The 19,025-nt window shown below is 45.8% G+C and overlaps 8 non-coding genes across 8 annotated transcripts; all 8 read left to right on the top strand.

The window, feature by feature from the left end:
• The first annotated feature begins 1,655 nt into the window (after positions 1-1,655).
• Positions 1,656-1,846, top strand: LOC130321496 (U2 spliceosomal RNA). Its single transcript, XR_008867211.1, has one exon. It is a non-coding gene; the product is annotated as a U2 spliceosomal RNA (small nuclear RNA).
• A 2,092-nt stretch (positions 1,847-3,938) lies between these two features.
• Positions 3,939-4,129, top strand: LOC130321495 (U2 spliceosomal RNA). Its single transcript, XR_008867210.1, has one exon. It is a non-coding gene; the product is annotated as a U2 spliceosomal RNA (small nuclear RNA).
• A 2,094-nt stretch (positions 4,130-6,223) lies between these two features.
• On the top strand, positions 6,224-6,414 carry LOC130321493 (U2 spliceosomal RNA). Its single transcript, XR_008867209.1, has one exon. It is a non-coding gene; the product is annotated as a U2 spliceosomal RNA (small nuclear RNA).
• A 2,090-nt stretch (positions 6,415-8,504) lies between these two features.
• Positions 8,505-8,695, top strand: LOC130321491 (U2 spliceosomal RNA). Its single transcript, XR_008867207.1, has one exon. It is a non-coding gene; the product is annotated as a U2 spliceosomal RNA (small nuclear RNA).
• A 2,090-nt stretch (positions 8,696-10,785) lies between these two features.
• On the top strand, positions 10,786-10,976 carry LOC130321490 (U2 spliceosomal RNA). Its single transcript, XR_008867206.1, has one exon. It is a non-coding gene; the product is annotated as a U2 spliceosomal RNA (small nuclear RNA).
• A 2,091-nt stretch (positions 10,977-13,067) lies between these two features.
• On the top strand, positions 13,068-13,258 carry LOC130321489 (U2 spliceosomal RNA). Its single transcript, XR_008867205.1, has one exon. It is a non-coding gene; the product is annotated as a U2 spliceosomal RNA (small nuclear RNA).
• A 2,087-nt stretch (positions 13,259-15,345) lies between these two features.
• Positions 15,346-15,536, top strand: LOC130321488 (U2 spliceosomal RNA). The gene has a single exon (XR_008867204.1). It is a non-coding gene; the product is annotated as a U2 spliceosomal RNA (small nuclear RNA).
• Positions 15,537-17,622: 2,086 nt separating this feature from the next.
• LOC130321487 (U2 spliceosomal RNA) lies at positions 17,623-17,813 on the top strand. The gene has a single exon (XR_008867203.1). It is a non-coding gene; the product is annotated as a U2 spliceosomal RNA (small nuclear RNA).
• Positions 17,814-19,025: the final 1,212 nt, after the last annotated feature.

The following is a 19,025-nucleotide window of genomic DNA, read 5'->3' as shown; positions in this document are numbered from 1 at the left end:
TAACTATGTAACTATGTAACATAACATGGGGGGGGGGGGTCTCCTGGCTGTTCACACAGGTGTGTCATTGCTGTACATTGACCATGCATTGCTTCTGTGGTATTGCAAAGGCAAAGACAAATGCTTCCAGCCATCCATTGCACTAATGGATTGGTCATCAGCTGGCTGTCTATGTCCCGCATCAATATAGACCAAAGTACAGAGGGTTAGGCTATGCTATTGTGCACCTACCTGATGCATCAGAAGGTGCGAGGCCCTTGCTAAATTCTGTGCACAGACTTTGAGATCTATACTTTAGACTGTATCTAAACCTGCTCCAACATGGACTGACATTCTGGCCTACTTTCAGCCGATGCGACTTGTCTGTCGCTGAACAGTCGCTTTTTATGTATTCAGCACCTATGTATAATGTTGTAAAAATGCTCTAGAAGCTAAAGTCGCAGAAATGTCACACATATTTGGCCTGCAACTTTCTGTGCGACAAATTCAGACAGGAAAAATCAGTATAAATCCTTAGAAAATTATCCCCCAGTGTCTCCATCTGCTGGCGGTATTGAATAAGCATTGCTGCACTGATGGGGTATGCATTAGACGAAAAAAAAGAAGAAAAAGAAGAATAATACGCCCAGAAAAGAGGCGAAAAGGAGAAAAACGTAAAAAAACGTGAAAAAAAAGTAAGAGGAAGAGAAGGGAAAAAAAGGTGGAAATGGGTTTAAAAGTGATTTCGGCGGAGAAATATATATATATATATATATATATATATATATATATATATATATATACGCGCACACACACACATATATATAAACGTATTCTCCGTTGAGATATTGCAGCCGCTGCTGTGTCCAGGCCCAGGAGCCTTAGCACTGTGCTGTGATGTCACTCAATACCACTGACATCACTAGGTGTAAACAACATCTCTCCTTTGCTGTGTATGTGACTATGGAGCTGTTTGGTGATGTCGTCTATTATGGCCTTCATAGAAGCAACAGGAGATTGTTGCATCCATCTAGAACCCTCAGAACTACAGTGCTATGATGTCACTCACTTCCACAGGCCTTGCAGAGTGTAAACAACAACAACCCAGCTTTGTTGTGTATGTAACCATAGGGATTTGTGATGTCACCTAGAACCTTCACAGCAGCGACAGCTTTATGAGGAGCATCAGCACTGCTCTGCCTGAGCAGAACCATCACCGCCATAGGTTGTCAAATAACCCGGATTTAACCCACACAGGTAAGTCCAATGGGGTGCAGGCATGTCCTCTATGCTTACAGCTTCCCGTGGGTGTTGGTTTGATACCGTTTGGGGACAGCCAAGGAGGCATCTGCAGGCAACAAAGGTAGGTGTGTGCTTGTGTGTGTGTTTCCTATGCAGATCCTAAGCCCAGTGTCACATGCAAGTAGGAGGAGTAAGAAGGGTTCCTGGCAAATCCGGGTTATGGATTGCATTTAAAAAGGCCCCGTGGGAGTGCAATGGGCCCCTGTCTTGCTGCTTAGCAATAATGGTATGGGTTTAGGTTCTGCTGTGTGTACTGGTGGTTGACTGCCCCCCAGCCCAGAGTGTGCATGGAAAATTGTCTGGCAGCCTCCCTGACAGCAAGCAGTGATAGTGCCCATGAAGGGGACCTTGTTGGGCCCGCCCCTTTCACGGTTATCGCTTCTCGGCCTTTTGGCTAAGATCAAGTGTAGTATCTGTTCTTATCAGTTTAATATCTGATACGTCCCCTATCTGGGGACCATATATTAAATGGATTTTTGAGAACGGGGGCCGATTTCGAAGCTTGCTTCCGTCGCCCTATGCATTGACCCGATATGGCAGTATCTTCGGGTACAGTGCACCACCCCCTTACAGGGTTAAAAAGAAAGATTCCTACTTTCATTGCTACCTGCTTGCTGGCTAGCCAGCTAGCCAGCCCTGTGGGCCTTGCTGCTGCTGCAGCCAAAAAACAAAAGGTGGTGCTGCTGCTGCTTCTGCTGCTTCTGCTTCTGCTTGTGTCTGGCCCCTGTTGGAGCGTCCAGGCACAGGACTTCTGCTGCTGCTGACTAAATGGCCTCCTTAATTGGATCATTTGAGTAGCCAGCACACCTGTGCAGGTAGGGCATGACATGATAGGCAGCTGCCTTGATAGCGGGTGGGTGCTGAATGTTCCTAATTGACAAAATAAGATTAATGCTTATGAAGAAATATAAAATCTCATCCCTTCCCCAATATCGCGCCACACCCCTACCCCTTAATTCCCTGGTTGAACGTGATGGACATATGTCTTTTTTCGACCGTACTAACTATGTAACTATGTAACATAACATGGGGGGGGGGGGTCTCCTGGCTGTTCACACAGGTGTGTCATTGCTGTACATTGACCATGCATTGCTTCTGTGGTATTGCAAAGGCAAAGACAAATGCTTCCAGCCATCCATTGCACTAATGGATTGGTCATCAGCTGGCTGTCTATGTCCCGCATCAATATAGACCAAAGTACAGAGGGTTAGGCTATGCTATTGTGCACCTACCTGATGCATCAGAAGGTGCGAGGCCCTTGCTAAATTCTGTGCACAGACTTTGAGATCTATACTTTAGACTGTATCTAAACCTGCTCCAACATGGACTGACATTCTGGCCTACTTTCAGCCGATGCGACTTGTCTGTCGCTGAACAGTCGCTTTTTATGTATTCAGCACCTATGTATAATGTTGTAAAAATGCTCTAGAAGCTAAAGTCGCAGAAATGTCACACATATTTGGCCTGCAACTTTCTGTGCGACAAATTCAGACAGGAAAAATCAGTATAAATCCTTAGAAAATTATCCCCCAGTGTCTCCATCTGCTGGCGGTATTGAATAAGCATTGCTGCACTGATGGGGTATGCATTAGACGAAAAAAAAGAAGAAAAAGAAGAATAATACGCCCAGAAAAGAGGCGAAAAGGAGAAAAACGTAAAAAAACGTGAAAAAAAAGTAAGAGGAAGAGAAGGGAAAAAAAGGTGGAAATGGGTTTAAAAGTGATTTCGGCGGAGAATATATATATATATATATATATATATATATATATATATATATATATATACGCGCACACACACACATATATATAAACGTATTCTCCGTTGAGATATTGCAGCCGCTGCTGTGTCCAGGCCCAGGAGCCTTAGCACTGTGCTGTGATGTCACTCAATACCACTGACATCACTAGGTGTAAACAACATCTCTCCTTTGCTGTGTATGTGACTATGGAGCTGTTTGGTGATGTCGTCTATTATGGCCTTCATAGAAGCAACAGGAGATTGTTGCATCCATCTAGAACCCTCAGAACTACAGTGCTATGATGTCACTCACTTCCACAGGCCTTGCAGAGTGTAAACAACAACAACCCAGCTTTGTTGTGTATGTAACCATAGGGATTTGTGATGTCACCTAGAACCTTCACAGCAGCGACAGCTTTATGAGGAGCATCAGCACTGCTCTGCCTGAGCAGAACCATCACCGCCATAGGTTGTCAAATAACCCGGATTTAACCCACACAGGTAAGTCCAATGGGGTGCAGGCATGTCCTCTATGCTTACAGCTTCCCGTGGGTGTTGGTTTGATACCGTTTGGGGACAGCCAAGGAGGCATCTGCAGGCAACAAAGGTAGGTGTGTGCTTGTGTGTGTGTTTCCTATGCAGATCCTAAGCCCAGTGTCACATGCAAGTAGGAGGAGTAAGAAGGGTTCCTGGCAAATCCGGGTTATGGATTGCATTTAAAAAGGCCCCGTGGGAGTGCAATGGGCCCCTGTCTTGCTGCTTAGCAATAATGGTATGGGTTTAGGTTCTGCTGTGTGTACTGGTGGTTGACTGCCCCCCAGCCCAGAGTGTGCATGGAAAATTGTCTGGCAGCCTCCCTGACAGCAAGCAGTGATAGTGCCCATGAAGGGGACCTTGTTGGGCCCGCCCCTTTCACGGTTATCGCTTCTCGGCCTTTTGGCTAAGATCAAGTGTAGTATCTGTTCTTATCAGTTTAATATCTGATACGTCCCCTATCTGGGGACCATATATTAAATGGATTTTTGAGAACGGGGGCCGATTTCGAAGCTTGCTTCCGTCGCCCTATGCATTGACCCGATATGGCAGTATCTTCGGGTACAGTGCACCACCCCCTTACAGGGTTAAAAAGAAAGATTCCTACTTTCATTGCTACCTGCTTGCTGGCTAGCCAGCTAGCCAGCCCTGTGGGCCTTGCTGCTGCTGCAGCCAAAAAACAAAAGGTGGTGCTGCTGCTGCTTCTGCTGCTTCTGCTTCTGCTTGTGTCTGGCCCCTGTTGGAGCGTCCAGGCACAGGACTTCTGCTGCTGCTGACTAAATGGCCTCCTTAATTGGATCATTTGAGTAGCCAGCACACCTGTGCAGGTAGGGCATGACATGATAGGCAGCTGCCTTGATAGCGGGTGGGTGCTGAATGTTCCTAATTGACAAAATAAGATTAATGCTTATGAAGAAATATAAAATCTCATCCCTTCCCCAATATCGCGCCACACCCCTACCCCTTAATTCCCTGGTTGAACGTGATGGACATATGTCTTTTTTCGACCGTACTAACTATGTAACTATGTAACATAACATGGGGGGGGGGGGGTCTCCTGGCTGTTCACACAGGTGTGTCATTGCTGTACATTGACCATGCATTGCTTCTGTGGTATTGCAAAGGCAAAGACAAATGCTTCCAGCCATCCATTGCACTAATGGATTGGTCATCAGCTGGCTGTCTATGTCCCGCATCAATATAGACCAAAGTACAGAGGGTTAGGCTATGCTATTGTGCACCTACCTGATGCATCAGAAGGTGCGAGGCCCTTGCTAAATTCTGTGCACAGACTTTGAGATCTATACTTTAGACTGTATCTAAACCTGCTCCAACATGGACTGACATTCTGGCCTACTTTCAGCCGATGCGACTTGTCTGTCGCTGAACAGTCGCTTTTTATGTATTCAGCACCTATGTATAATGTTGTAAAAATGCTCTAGAAGCTAAAGTCGCAGAAAAGTCACACATATTTGGCCTGCAACTTTCTGTGCGACAAATTCAGACAGGAAAAATCAGTATAAATCCTTAGAAAATTATCCCCCAGTGTCTCCATCTGCTGGCGGTATTGAATAAGCATTGCTGCACTGATGGGGTATGCATTAGACGAAAAAAAAGAAGAAAAAGAAGAATAATACGCCCAGAAAAGAGGCGAAAAGGAGAAAAACGTAAAAAAACGTGAAAAAAAAGTAAGAGGAAGAGAAGGGAAAAAAAGGTGGAAATGGGTTTAAAAGTGATTTCGGCGGAGAAATATATATATATATATATATATATATATATATATATATATATATATATACGCGCACACACACACATATATATAAACGTATTCTCCGTTGAGATATTGCAGCCGCTGCTGTGTCCAGGCCCAGGAGCCTTAGCACTGTGCTGTGATGTCACTCAATACCACTGACATCACTAGGTGTAAACAACATCTCTCCTTTGCTGTGTATGTGACTATGGAGCTGTTTGGTGATGTCGTCTATTATGGCCTTCATAGAAGCAACAGGAGATTGTTGCATCCATCTAGAACCCTCAGAACTACAGTGCTATGATGTCACTCACTTCCACAGGCCTTGCAGAGTGTAAACAACAACAACCCAGCTTTGTTGTGTATGTAACCATAGGGATTTGTGATGTCACCTAGAACCTTCACAGCAGCGACAGCTTTATGAGGAGCATCAGCACTGCTCTGCCTGAGCAGAACCATCACCGCCATAGGTTGTCAAATAACCCGGATTTAACCCACACAGGTAAGTCCAATGGGGTGCAGGCATGTCCTCTATGCTTACAGCTTCCCGTGGGTGTTGGTTTGATACCGTTTGGGGACAGCCAAGGAGGCATCTGCAGGCAACAAAGGTAGGTGTGTGCTTGTGTGTGTGTTTCCTATGCAGATCCTAAGCCCAGTGTCACATGCAAGTAGGAGGAGTAAGAAGGGTTCCTGGCAAATCCGGGTTATGGATTGCATTTAAAAAGGCCCCGTGGGAGTGCAATGGGCCCCTGTCTTGCTGCTTAGCAATAATGGTATGGGTTTAGGTTCTGCTGTGTGTACTGGTGGTTGACTGCCCCCCAGCCCAGAGTGTGCATGGAAAATTGTCTGGCAGCCTCCCTGACAGCAAGCAGTGATAGTGCCCATGAAGGGGACCTTGTTGGGCCCGCCCCTTTCACGGTTATCGCTTCTCGGCCTTTTGGCTAAGATCAAGTGTAGTATCTGTTCTTATCAGTTTAATATCTGATACGTCCCCTATCTGGGGACCATATATTAAATGGATTTTTGAGAACGGGGGCCGATTTCGAAGCTTGCTTCCGTCGCCCTATGCATTGACCCGATATGGCAGTATCTTCGGGTACAGTGCACCACCCCCTTACAGGGTTAAAAAGAAAGATTCCTACTTTCATTGCTACCTGCTTGCTGGCTAGCCAGCTAGCCAGCCCTGTGGGCCTTGCTGCTGCTGCAGCCAAAAAACAAAAGGTGGTGCTGCTGCTGCTTCTGCTGCTTCTGCTTCTGCTTGTGTCTGGCCCCTGTTGGAGCGTCCAGGCACAGGACTTCTGCTGCTGCTGACTAAATGGCCTCCTTAATTGGATCATTTGAGTAGCCAGCACACCTGTGCAGGTAGGGCATGACATGATAGGCAGCTGCCTTGATAGCGGGTGGGTGCTGAATGTTCCTAATTGACAAAATAAGATTAATGCTTATGAAGAAATATAAAATCTCATCCCTTCCCCAATATCGCGCCACACCCCTACCCCTTAATTCCCTGGTTGAACGTGATGGACATATGTCTTTTTTCGACCGTACTAACTATGTAACTATGTAACATAACATGGGGGGGGGGGGGTCTCCTGGCTGTTCACACAGGTGTGTCATTGCTGTACATTGACCATGCATTGCTTCTGTGGTATTGCAAAGGCAAAGACAAATGCTTCCAGCCATCCATTGCACTAATGGATTGGTCATCAGCTGGCTGTCTATGTCCCGCATCAATATAGACCAAAGTACAGAGGGTTAGGCTATGCTATTGTGCACCTACCTGATGCATCAGAAGGTGCGAGGCCCTTGCTAAATTCTGTGCACAGACTTTGAGATCTATACTTTAGACTGTATCTAAACCTGCTCCAACATGGACTGACATTCTGGCCTACTTTCAGCCGATGCGACTTGTCTGTCGCTGAACAGTCGCTTTTTATGTATTCAGCACCTATGTATAATGTTGTAAAAATGCTCTAGAAGCTAAAGTCGCAGAAATGTCACACATATTTGGCCTGCAACTTTCTGTGCGACAAATTCAGACAGGAAAAATCAGTATAAATCCTTAGAAAATTATCCCCCAGTGTCTCCATCTGCTGGCGGTATTGAATAAGCATTGCTGCACTGATGGGGTATGCATTAGACGAAAAAAAAGAAGAAAAAGAAGAATAATACGCCCAGAAAAGAGGCGAAAAGGAGAAAAACGTAAAAAAACGTGAAAAAAAAGTAAGAGGAAGAGAAGGGAAAAAAAGGTGGAAATGGGTTTAAAAGTGATTTCGGCGGAGAAATATATATATATATATATATATATATATATATATATATATATATACGCGCACACACACACATATATATAAACGTATTCTCCGTTGAGATATTGCAGCCGCTGCTGTGTCCAGGCCCAGGAGCCTTAGCACTGTGCTGTGATGTCACTCAATACCACTGACATCACTAGGTGTAAACAACATCTCTCCTTTGCTGTGTATGTGACTATGGAGCTGTTTGGTGATGTCGTCTATTATGGCCTTCATAGAAGCAACAGGAGATTGTTGCATCCATCTAGAACCCTCAGAACTACAGTGCTATGATGTCACTCACTTCCACAGGCCTTGCAGAGTGTAAACAACAACAACCCAGCTTTGTTGTGTATGTAACCATAGGGATTTGTGATGTCACCTAGAACCTTCACAGCAGCGACAGCTTTATGAGGAGCATCAGCACTGCTCTGCCTGAGCAGAACCATCACCGCCATAGGTTGTCAAATAACCCGGATTTAACCCACACAGGTAAGTCCAATGGGGTGCAGGCATGTCCTCTATGCTTACAGCTTCCCGTGGGTGTTGGTTTGATACCGTTTGGGGACAGCCAAGGAGGCATCTGCAGGCAACAAAGGTAGGTGTGTGCTTGTGTGTGTGTTTCCTATGCAGATCCTAAGCCCAGTGTCACATGCAAGTAGGAGGAGTAAGAAGGGTTCCTGGCAAATCCGGGTTATGGATTGCATTTAAAAAGGCCCCGTGGGAGTGCAATGGGCCCCTGTCTTGCTGCTTAGCAATAATGGTATGGGTTTAGGTTCTGCTGTGTGTACTGGTGGTTGACTGCCCCCCAGCCCAGAGTGTGCATGGAAAATTGTCTGGCAGCCTCCCTGACAGCAAGCAGTGATAGTGCCCATGAAGGGGACCTTGTTGGGCCCGCCCCTTTCACGGTTATCGCTTCTCGGCCTTTTGGCTAAGATCAAGTGTAGTATCTGTTCTTATCAGTTTAATATCTGATACGTCCCCTATCTGGGGACCATATATTAAATGGATTTTTGAGAACGGGGGCCGATTTCGAAGCTTGCTTCCGTCGCCCTATGCATTGACCCGATATGGCAGTATCTTCGGGTACAGTGCACCACCCCCTTACAGGGTTAAAAAGAAAGATTCCTACTTTCATTGCTACCTGCTTGCTGGCTAGCCAGCTAGCCAGCCCTGTGGGCCTTGCTGCTGCTGCAGCCAAAAAACAAAAGGTGGTGCTGCTGCTGCTTCTGCTGCTTCTGCTTCTGCTTGTGTCTGGCCCCTGTTGGAGCGTCCAGGCACAGGACTTCTGCTGCTGCTGACTAAATGGCCTCCTTAATTGGATCATTTGAGTAGCCAGCACACCTGTGCAGGTAGGGCATGACATGATAGGCAGCTGCCTTGATAGCGGGTGGGTGCTGAATGTTCCTAATTGACAAAATAAGATTAATGCTTATGAAGAAATATAAAATCTCATCCCTTCCCCAATATCGCGCCACACCCCTACCCCTTAATTCCCTGGTTGAACGTGATGGACATATGTCTTTTTTCGACCGTACTAACTATGTAACTATGTAACATAACATGGGGGGGGGGGGTCTCCTGGCTGTTCACACAGGTGTGTCATTGCTGTACATTGACCATGCATTGCTTCTGTGGTATTGCAAAGGCAAAGACAAATGCTTCCAGCCATCCATTGCACTAATGGATTGGTCATCAGCTGGCTGTCTATGTCCCGCATCAATATAGACCAAAGTACAGAGGGTTAGGCTATGCTATTGTGCACCTACCTGATGCATCAGAAGGTGCGAGGCCCTTGCTAAATTCTGTGCACAGACTTTGAGATCTATACTTTAGACTGTATCTAAACCTGCTCCAACATGGACTGACATTCTGGCCTACTTTCAGCCGATGCGACTTGTCTGTCGCTGAACAGTCGCTTTTTATGTATTCAGCACCTATGTATAATGTTGTAAAAATGCTCTAGAAGCTAAAGTCGCAGAAATGTCACACATATTTGGCCTGCAACTTTCTGTGCGACAAATTCAGACAGGAAAAATCAGTATAAATCCTTAGAAAATTATCCCCCAGTGTCTCCATCTGCTGGCGGTATTGAATAAGCATTGCTGCACTGATGGGGTATGCATTAGACGAAAAAAAAGAAGAAAAAGAAGAATAATACGCCCAGAAAAGAGGCGAAAAGGAGAAAAACGTAAAAAAACGTGAAAAAAAAGTAAGAGGAAGAGAAGGGAAAAAAAGGTGGAAATGGGTTTAAAAGTGATTTCGGCGGAGAAATATATATATATATATATATATATATATATATATATATATATATACGCGCACACACACACATATATATAAACGTATTCTCCGTTGAGATATTGCAGCCGCTGCTGTGTCCAGGCCCAGAGGAGCCTTAGCACTGTGCTGTGATGTCACTCAATACCACTGACATCACTAGGTGTAAACAACATCTCTCCTTTGCTGTGTATGTGACTATGGAGCTGTTTGGTGATGTCGTCTATTATGGCCTTCATAGAAGCAACAGGAGATTGTTGCATCCATCTAGAACCCTCAGAACTACAGTGCTATGATGTCACTCACTTCCACAGGCCTTGCAGAGTGTAAACAACAACAACCCAGCTTTGTTGTGTATGTAACCATAGGGATTTGTGATGTCACCTAGAACCTTCACAGCAGCGACAGCTTTATGAGGAGCATCAGCACTGCTCTGCCTGAGCAGAACCATCACCGCCATAGGTTGTCAAATAACCCGGATTTAACCCACACAGGTAAGTCCAATGGGGTGCAGGCATGTCCTCTATGCTTACAGCTTCCCGTGGGTGTTGGTTTGATACCGTTTGGGGACAGCCAAGGAGGCATCTGCAGGCAACAAAGGTAGGTGTGTGCTTGTGTGTGTGTTTCCTATGCAGATCCTAAGCCAGTGTCACATGCAAGTAGGAGGAGTAAGAAGGGTTCCTGGCAAATCCGGGTTATGGATTGCATTTAAAAAGGCCCCGTGGGAGTGCAATGGGCCCCTGTCTTGCTGCTTAGCAATAATGGTATGGGTTTAGGTTCTGCTGTGTGTACTGGTGGTTGACTGCCCCCCAGCCCAGAGTGTGCATGGAAAATTGTCTGGCAGCCTCCCTGACAGCAAGCAGTGATAGTGCCCATGAAGGGGACCTTGTTGGGCCCGCCCCTTTCACGGTTATCGCTTCTCGGCCTTTTGGCTAAGATCAAGTGTAGTATCTGTTCTTATCAGTTTAATATCTGATACGTCCCCTATCTGGGGACCATATATTAAATGGATTTTTGAGAACGGGGGCCGATTTCGAAGCTTGCTTCCGTCGCCCTATGCATTGACCCGATATGGCAGTATCTTCGGGTACAGTGCACCACCCCCTTACAGGGTTAAAAAGAAAGATTCCTACTTTCATTGCTACCTGCTTGCTGGCTAGCCAGCTAGCCAGCCCTGTGGGCCTTGCTGCTGCTGCAGCCAAAAAACAAAAGGTGGTGCTGCTGCTGCTTCTGCTGCTTCTGCTTCTGCTTGTGTCTGGCCCCTGTTGGAGCGTCCAGGCACAGGACTTCTGCTGCTGCTGACTAAATGGCCTCCTTAATTGGATCATTTGAGTAGCCAGCACACCTGTGCAGGTAGGGCATGACATGATAGGCAGCTGCCTTGATAGCGGGTGGGTGCTGAATGTTCCTAATTGACAAAATAAGATTAATGCTTATGAAGAAATATAAAATCTCATCCCTTCCCCAATATCGCGCCACACCCCTACCCCTTAATTCCCTGGTTGAACGTGATGGACATATGTCTTTTTTCGACCGTACTAACTATGTAACTATGTAACATAACATGGGGGGGGGGGGTCTCCTGGCTGTTCACACAGGTGTGTCATTGCTGTACATTGACCATGCATTGCTTCTGTGGTATTGCAAAGGCAAAGACAAATGCTTCCAGCCATCCATTGCACTAATGGATTGGTCATCAGCTGGCTGTCTATGTCCCGCATCAATATAGACCAAAGTACAGAGGGTTAGGCTATGCTATTGTGCACCTACCTGATGCATCAGAAGGTGCGAGGCCCTTGCTAAATTCTGTGCACAGACTTTGAGATCTATACTTTAGACTGTATCTAAACCTGCTCCAACATGGACTGACATTCTGGCCTACTTTCAGCCGATGCGACTTGTCTGTCGCTGAACAGTCGCTTTTTATGTATTCAGCACCTATGTATAATGTTGTAAAAATGCTCTAGAAGCTAAAGTCGCAGAAATGTCACACATATTTGGCCTGCAACTTTCTGTGCGACAAATTCAGACAGGAAAAATCAGTATAAATCCTTAGAAAATTATCCCCCAGTGTCTCCATCTGCTGGCGGTATTGAATAAGCATTGCTGCACTGATGGGGTATGCATTAGACGAAAAAAAAGAAGAAAAAGAAGAATAATACGCCCAGAAAAGAGGCGAAAAGGAGAAAAACGTAAAAAAACGTGAAAAAAAAGTAAGAGGAAGAGAAGGGAAAAAAAGGTGGAAATGGGTTTAAAAGTGATTTCGGCGGAGAAATATATATATATATATATATATATATATATATATATATATATATATACGCGCACACACACACATATATATAAACGTATTCTCCGTTGAGATATTGCAGCCGCTGCTGTGTCCAGGCCCAGGAGCCTTAGCACTGTGCTGTGATGTCACTCAATACCACTGACATCACTAGGTGTAAACAACATCTCTCCTTTGCTGTGTATGTGACTATGGAGCTGTTTGGTGATGTCGTCTATTATGGCCTTCATAGAAGCAACAGGAGATTGTTGCATCCATCTAGAACCCTCAGAACTACAGTGCTATGATGTCACTCACTTCCACAGGCCTTGCAGAGTGTAAACAACAACAACCCAGCTTTGTTGTGTATGTAACCATAGGGATTTGTGATGTCACCTAGAACCTTCACAGCAGCGACAGCTTTATGAGGAGCATCAGCACTGCTCTGCCTGAGCAGAACCATCACCGCCATAGGTTGTCAAATAACCCGGATTTAACCCACACAGGTAAGTCCAATGGGGTGCAGGCATGTCCTCTATGCTTACAGCTTCCCGTGGGTGTTGGTTTGATACCGTTTGGGGACAGCCAAGGAGGCATCTGCAGGCAACAAAGGTAGGTGTGTGCTTGTGTGTGTGTTTCCTATGCAGATCCTAAGCCCAGTGTCACATGCAAGTAGGAGGAGTAAGAAGGGTTCCTGGCAAATCCGGGTTATGGATTGCATTTAAAAAGGCCCCGTGGGAGTGCAATGGGCCCCTGTCTTGCTGCTTAGCAATAATGGTATGGGTTTAGGTTCTGCTGTGTGTACTGGTGGTTGACTGCCCCCCAGCCCAGAGTGTGCATGGAAAATTGTCTGGCAGCCTCCCTGACAGCAAGCAGTGATAGTGCCCATGAAGGGGACCTTGTTGGGCCCGCCCCTTTCACGGTTATCGCTTCTCGGCCTTTTGGCTAAGATCAAGTGTAGTATCTGTTCTTATCAGTTTAATATCTGATACGTCCCCTATCTGGGGACCATATATTAAATGGATTTTTGAGAACGGGGGCCGATTTCGAAGCTTGCTTCCGTCGCCCTATGCATTGACCCGATATGGCAGTATCTTCGGGTACAGTGCACCACCCCCTTACAGGGTTAAAAAGAAAGATTCCTACTTTCATTGCTACCTGCTTGCTGGCTAGCCAGCTAGCCAGCCCTGTGGGCCTTGCTGCTGCTGCAGCCAAAAAACAAAAGGTGGTGCTGCTGCTGCTTCTGCTGCTTCTGCTTCTGCTTGTGTCTGGCCCCTGTTGGAGCGTCCAGGCACAGGACTTCTGCTGCTGCTGACTAAATGGCCTCCTTAATTGGATCATTTGAGTAGCCAGCACACCTGTGCAGGTAGGGCATGACATGATAGGCAGCTGCCTTGATAGCGGGTGGGTGCTGAATGTTCCTAATTGACAAAATAAGATTAATGCTTATGAAGAAATATAAAATCTCATCCCTTCCCCAATATCGCGCCACACCCCTACCCCTTAATTCCCTGGTTGAACGTGATGGACATATGTCTTTTTTCGACCGTACTAACTATGTAACTATGTAACATAACATGGGGGGGGGGGGTCTCCTGGCTGTTCACACAGGTGTGTCATTGCTGTACATTGACCATGCATTGCTTCTGTGGTATTGCAAAGGCAAAGACAAATGCTTCCAGCCATCCATTGCACTAATGGATTGGTCATCAGCTGGCTGTCTATGTCCCGCATCAATATAGACCAAAGTACAGAGGGTTAGGCTATGCTATTGTGCACCTACCTGATGCATCAGAAGGTGCGAGGCCCTTGCTAAATTCTGTGCACAGACTTTGAGATCTATACTTTAGACTGTATCTAAACCTGCTCCAACATGGACTGACATTCTGGCCTACTTTCAGCCGATGCGACTTGTCTGTCGCTGAACAGTCGCTTTTTATGTATTCAGCACCTATGTATAATGTTGTAAAAATGCTCTAGAAGCTAAAGTCGCAGAAATGTCACACATATTTGGCCTGCAACTTTCTGTGCGACAAATTCAGACAGGAAAAATCAGTATAAATCCTTAGAAAATTATCCCCCAGTGTCTCCATCTGCTGGCGGTATTGAATAAGCATTGCTGCACTGATGGGGTATGCATTAGACGAAAAAAAAGAAGAAAAAGAAGAATAATACGCCCAGAAAAGAGGCGAAAAGGAGAAAAACGTAAAAAAACGTGAAAAAAAAGTAAGAGGAAGAGAAGGGAAAAAAAGGTGGAAATGGGTTTAAAAGTGATTTCGGCGGAGAAATATATATATATATATATATATATATATATATATATATATATACGCGCACACACACACATATATATAAACGTATTCTCCGTTGAGATATTGCAGCCGCTGCTGTGTCCAGGCCCAGGAGCCTTAGCACTGTGCTGTGATGTCACTCAATACCACTGACATCACTAGGTGTAAACAACATCTCTCCTTTGCTGTGTATGTGACTATGGAGCTGTTTGGTGATGTCGTCTATTATGGCCTTCATAGAAGCAACAGGAGATTGTTGCATCCATCTAGAACCCTCAGAACTACAGTGCTATGATGTCACTCACTTCCACAGGCCTTGCAGAGTGTAAACAACAACAACCCAGCTTTGTTGTGTATGTAACCATAGGGATTTGTGATGTCACCTAGAACCTTCACAGCAGCGACAGCTTTATGAGGAGCATCAGCACTGCTCTGCCTGAGCAGAACCATCACCGCCATAGGTTGTCAAATAACCCGGATTTAACCCACACAGGTAAGTCCAATGGGGTGCAGGCATGTCCTCTATGCTTACAGCTTCCCGTGGGTGTTGGTTTGATACCGTTTGGGGACAGCCAAGGAGGCATCTGCAGGCAACAAAGGTAGGTGTGTGCTTGTGTGTGTGTTTCCTATGCAGATCCTAAGCCCAGTGTCACATGCAAGTAGGAGGAGTAAGAAGGGTTCCTGGCAAATCCGGGTTATGGATTGCATTTAAAAAGGCCCCGTGGGAGTGCAATGGGCCCCTGTCTTGCTGCTTAGCAATAATGGTATGGGTTTAGGTTCTGCTGTGTGTACTGGTGGTTGACTGCCCCCCAGCCCAGAGTGTGCATGGAAAATTGTCTGGCAGCCTCCCTGACAGCAAGCAGTGATAGTGCCCATGAAGGGGACCTTGTTGGGCCCGCCCCTTTCACGGTTATCGCTTCTCGGCCTTTTGGCTAAGATCAAGTGTAGTATCTGTTCTTATCAGTTTAATATCTGATACGTCCCCTATCTGGGGACCATATATTAAATGGATTTTTGAGAACGGGGGCCGATTTCGAAGCTTGCTTCCGTCGCCCTATGCATTGACCCGATATGGCAGTATCTTCGGGTACAGTGCACCACCCCCTTACAGGGTTAAAAAGAAAGATTCCTACTTTCATTGCTACCTGCTTGCTGGCTAGCCAGCTAGCCAGCCCTGTGGGCCTTGCTGCTGCTGCAGCCAAAAAACAAAAGGTGGTGCTGCTGCTGCTTCTGCTGCTTCTGCTTCTGCTTGTGTCTGGCCCCTGTTGGAGCGTCCAGGCACAGGACTTCTGCTGCTGCTGACTAAATGGCCTCCTTAATTGGATCATTTGAGTAGCCAGCACACCTGTGCAGGTAGGGCATGACATGATAGGCAGCTGCCTTGATAGCGGGTGGGTGCTGAATGTTCCTAATTGACAAAATAAGATTAATGCTTATGAAGAAATATAAAATCTCATCCCTTCCCCAATATCGCGCCACACCCCTACCCCTTAATTCCCTGGTTGAACGTGATGGACATATGTCTTTTTTCGACCGTACTAACTATGTAACTATGTAACATAACATGGGGGGGGGGGGGTCTCCTGGCTGTTCACACAGGTGTGTCATTGCTGTACATTGACCATGCATTGCTTCTGTGGTATTGCAAAGGCAAAGACAAATGCTTCCAGCCATCCATTGCACTAATGGATTGGTCATCAGCTGGCTGTCTATGTCCCGCATCAATATAGACCAAAGTACAGAGGGTTAGGCTATGCTATTGTGCACCTACCTGATGCATCAGAAGGTGCGAGGCCCTTGCTAAATTCTGTGCACAGACTTTGAGATCTATACTTTAGACTGTATCTAAACCTGCTCCAACATGGACTGACATTCTGGCCTACTTTCAGCCGATGCGACTTGTCTGTCGCTGAACAGTCGCTTTTTATGTATTCAGCACCTATGTATAATGTTGTAAAAATGCTCTAGAAGCTAAAGTCGCAGAAATGTCACACATATTTGGCCTGCAACTTTCTGTGCGACAAATTCAGACAGGAAAAATCAGTATAAATCCTTAGAAAATTATCCCCCAGTGTCTCCATCTGCTGGCGGTATTGAATAAGCATTGCTGCACTGATGGGGTATGCATTAGACGAAAAAAAAGAAGAAAAAGAAGAATAATACGCCCAGAAAAGAGGCGAAAAGGAGAAAAACGTAAAAAAACGTGAAAAAAAAGTAAGAGGAAGAGAAGGGAAAAAAAGGTGGAAATGGGTTTAAAAGTGATTTCGGCGGAGAAATATATATATATATATATATATATATATATATATATATATACGCGCACACACACACATATATATAAACGTATTCTCCGTTGAGATATTGCAGCCGCTGCTGTGTCCAGGCCCAGGAGCCTTAGCACTGTGCTGTGATGTCACTCAATACCACTGACATCACTAGGTGTAAACAACATCTCTCCTTTGCTGTGTATGTGACTATGGAGCTGTTTGGTGATGTCGTCTATTATGGCCTTCATAGAAGCAACAGGAGATTGTTGCATCCATCTAGAACCCTCAGAACTACAGTGCTATGATGTCACTCACTTCCACAGGCCTTGCAGAGTGTAAACAACAACAACCCAGCTTTGTTGTGTATGTAACCATAGGGATTTGTGATGTCACCTAGAACCTTCACAGCAGCGACAGCTTTATGAGGAGCATCAGCACTGCTCTGCCTGAGCAGAACCATCACCGCCATAGGTTGTCAAATAACCCGGATTTAACCCACACAGGTAAGTCCAATGGGGTGCAGGCATGTCCTCTATGCTTACAGCTTCCCGTGGGTGTTGGTTTGATACCGTTTGGGGACAGCCAAGGAGGCATCTGCAGGCAACAAAGGTAGGTGTGTGCTTGTGTGTGTGTTTCCTATGCAGATCCTAAGCCCAGTGTCACATGCAAGTAGGAGGAGTAAGAAGGGTTCCTGGCAAATCCGGGTTATGGATTGCATTTAAAAAGGCCCCGTGGGAGTGCAATGGGCCCCTGTCTTGCTGCTTAGCAATAATGGTATGGGTTTAGGTTCTGCTGTGTGTACTGGTGGTTGACTGCCCCCCAGCCCAGAGTGTGCATGGAAAATTGTCTGGCAGCCTCCCTGACAGCAAGCAGTGATAGTGCCCATGAAGGGGACCTTGTTGGGCCCGCCCCTTTCACGGTTATCGCTTCTCGGCCTTTTGGCTAAGATCAAGTGTAGTATCTGTTCTTATCAGTTTAATATCTGATACGTCCCCTATCTGGGGACCATATATTAAATGGATTTTTGAGAACGGGGGCCGATTTCGAAGCTTGCTTCCGTCGCCCTATGCATTGACCCGATATGGCAGTATCTTCGGGTACAGTGCACCACCCCCTTACAGGGTTAAAAAGAAAGATTCCTACTTTCATTGCTACCTGCTTGCTGGCTAGCCAGCTAGCCAGCCCTGTGGGCCTTGCTGCTGCTGCAGCCAAAAAACAAAAGGTGGTGCTGCTGCTGCTTCTGCTGCTTCTGCTTCTGCTTGTGTCTGGCCCCTGTTGGAGCGTCCAGGCACAGGACTTCTGCTGCTGCTGACTAAATGGCCTCCTTAATTGGATCATTTGAGTAGCCAGCACACCTGTGCAGGTAGGGCATGACATGATAGGCAGCTGCCTTGATAGCGGGTGGGTGCTGAATGTTCCTAATTGACAAAATAAGATTAATGCTTATGAAGAAATATAAAATCTCATCCCTTCCCCAATATCGCGCCACACCCCTACCCCTTAATTCCCTGGTTGAACGTGATGGACATATGTCTTTTTTCGACCGTACTAACTATGTAACTATGTAACATAACATGGGGGGGGGGGGTCTCCTGGCTGTTCACACAGGTGTGTCATTGCTGTACATTGACCATGCATTGCTTCTGTGGTATTGCAAAGGCAAAGACAAATGCTTCCAGCCATCCATTGCACTAATGGATTGGTCATCAGCTGGCTGTCTATGTCCCGCATCAATATAGACCAAAGTACAGAGGGTTAGGCTATGCTATTGTGCACCTACCTGATGCATCAGAAGGTGCGAGGCCCTTGCTAAATTCTGTGCACAGACTTTGAGATCTATACTTTAGACTGTATCTAAACCTGCTCCAACATGGACTGACATTCTGGCCTACTTTCAGCCGATGCGACTTGTCTGTCGCTGAACAGTCGCTTTTTATGTATTCAGCACCTATGTATAATGTTGTAAAAATGCTCTAGAAGCTAAAGTCGCAGAAATGTCACACATATTTGGCCTGCAACTTTCTGTGCGACAAATTCAGACAGGAAAAATCAGTATAAATCCTTAGAAAATTATCCCCCAGTGTCTCCATCTGCTGGCGGTATTGAATAAGCATTGCTGCACTGATGGGGTATGCATTAGACGAAAAAAAAGAAGAAAAAGAAGAATAATACGCCCAGAAAAGAGGCGAAAAGGAGAAAAACGTAAAAAAACGTGAAAAAAAAGTAAGAGGAAGAGAAGGGAAAAAAAGGTGGAAATGGGTTTAAAAGTGATTTCGGCGGAGAATATATATATATATATATATATATATATATATATATATATAT

Source organism: Hyla sarda, unplaced genomic scaffold (genome assembly GCF_029499605.1).
Source record: "Hyla sarda isolate aHylSar1 unplaced genomic scaffold, aHylSar1.hap1 scaffold_2273, whole genome shotgun sequence".
NCBI lineage: Eukaryota > Metazoa > Chordata > Amphibia > Anura > Hylidae > Hyla > Hyla sarda.
Note: the sequence above shows the minus strand (reverse complement) of the source record. Positions and strands in the feature narration are given on the sequence as shown.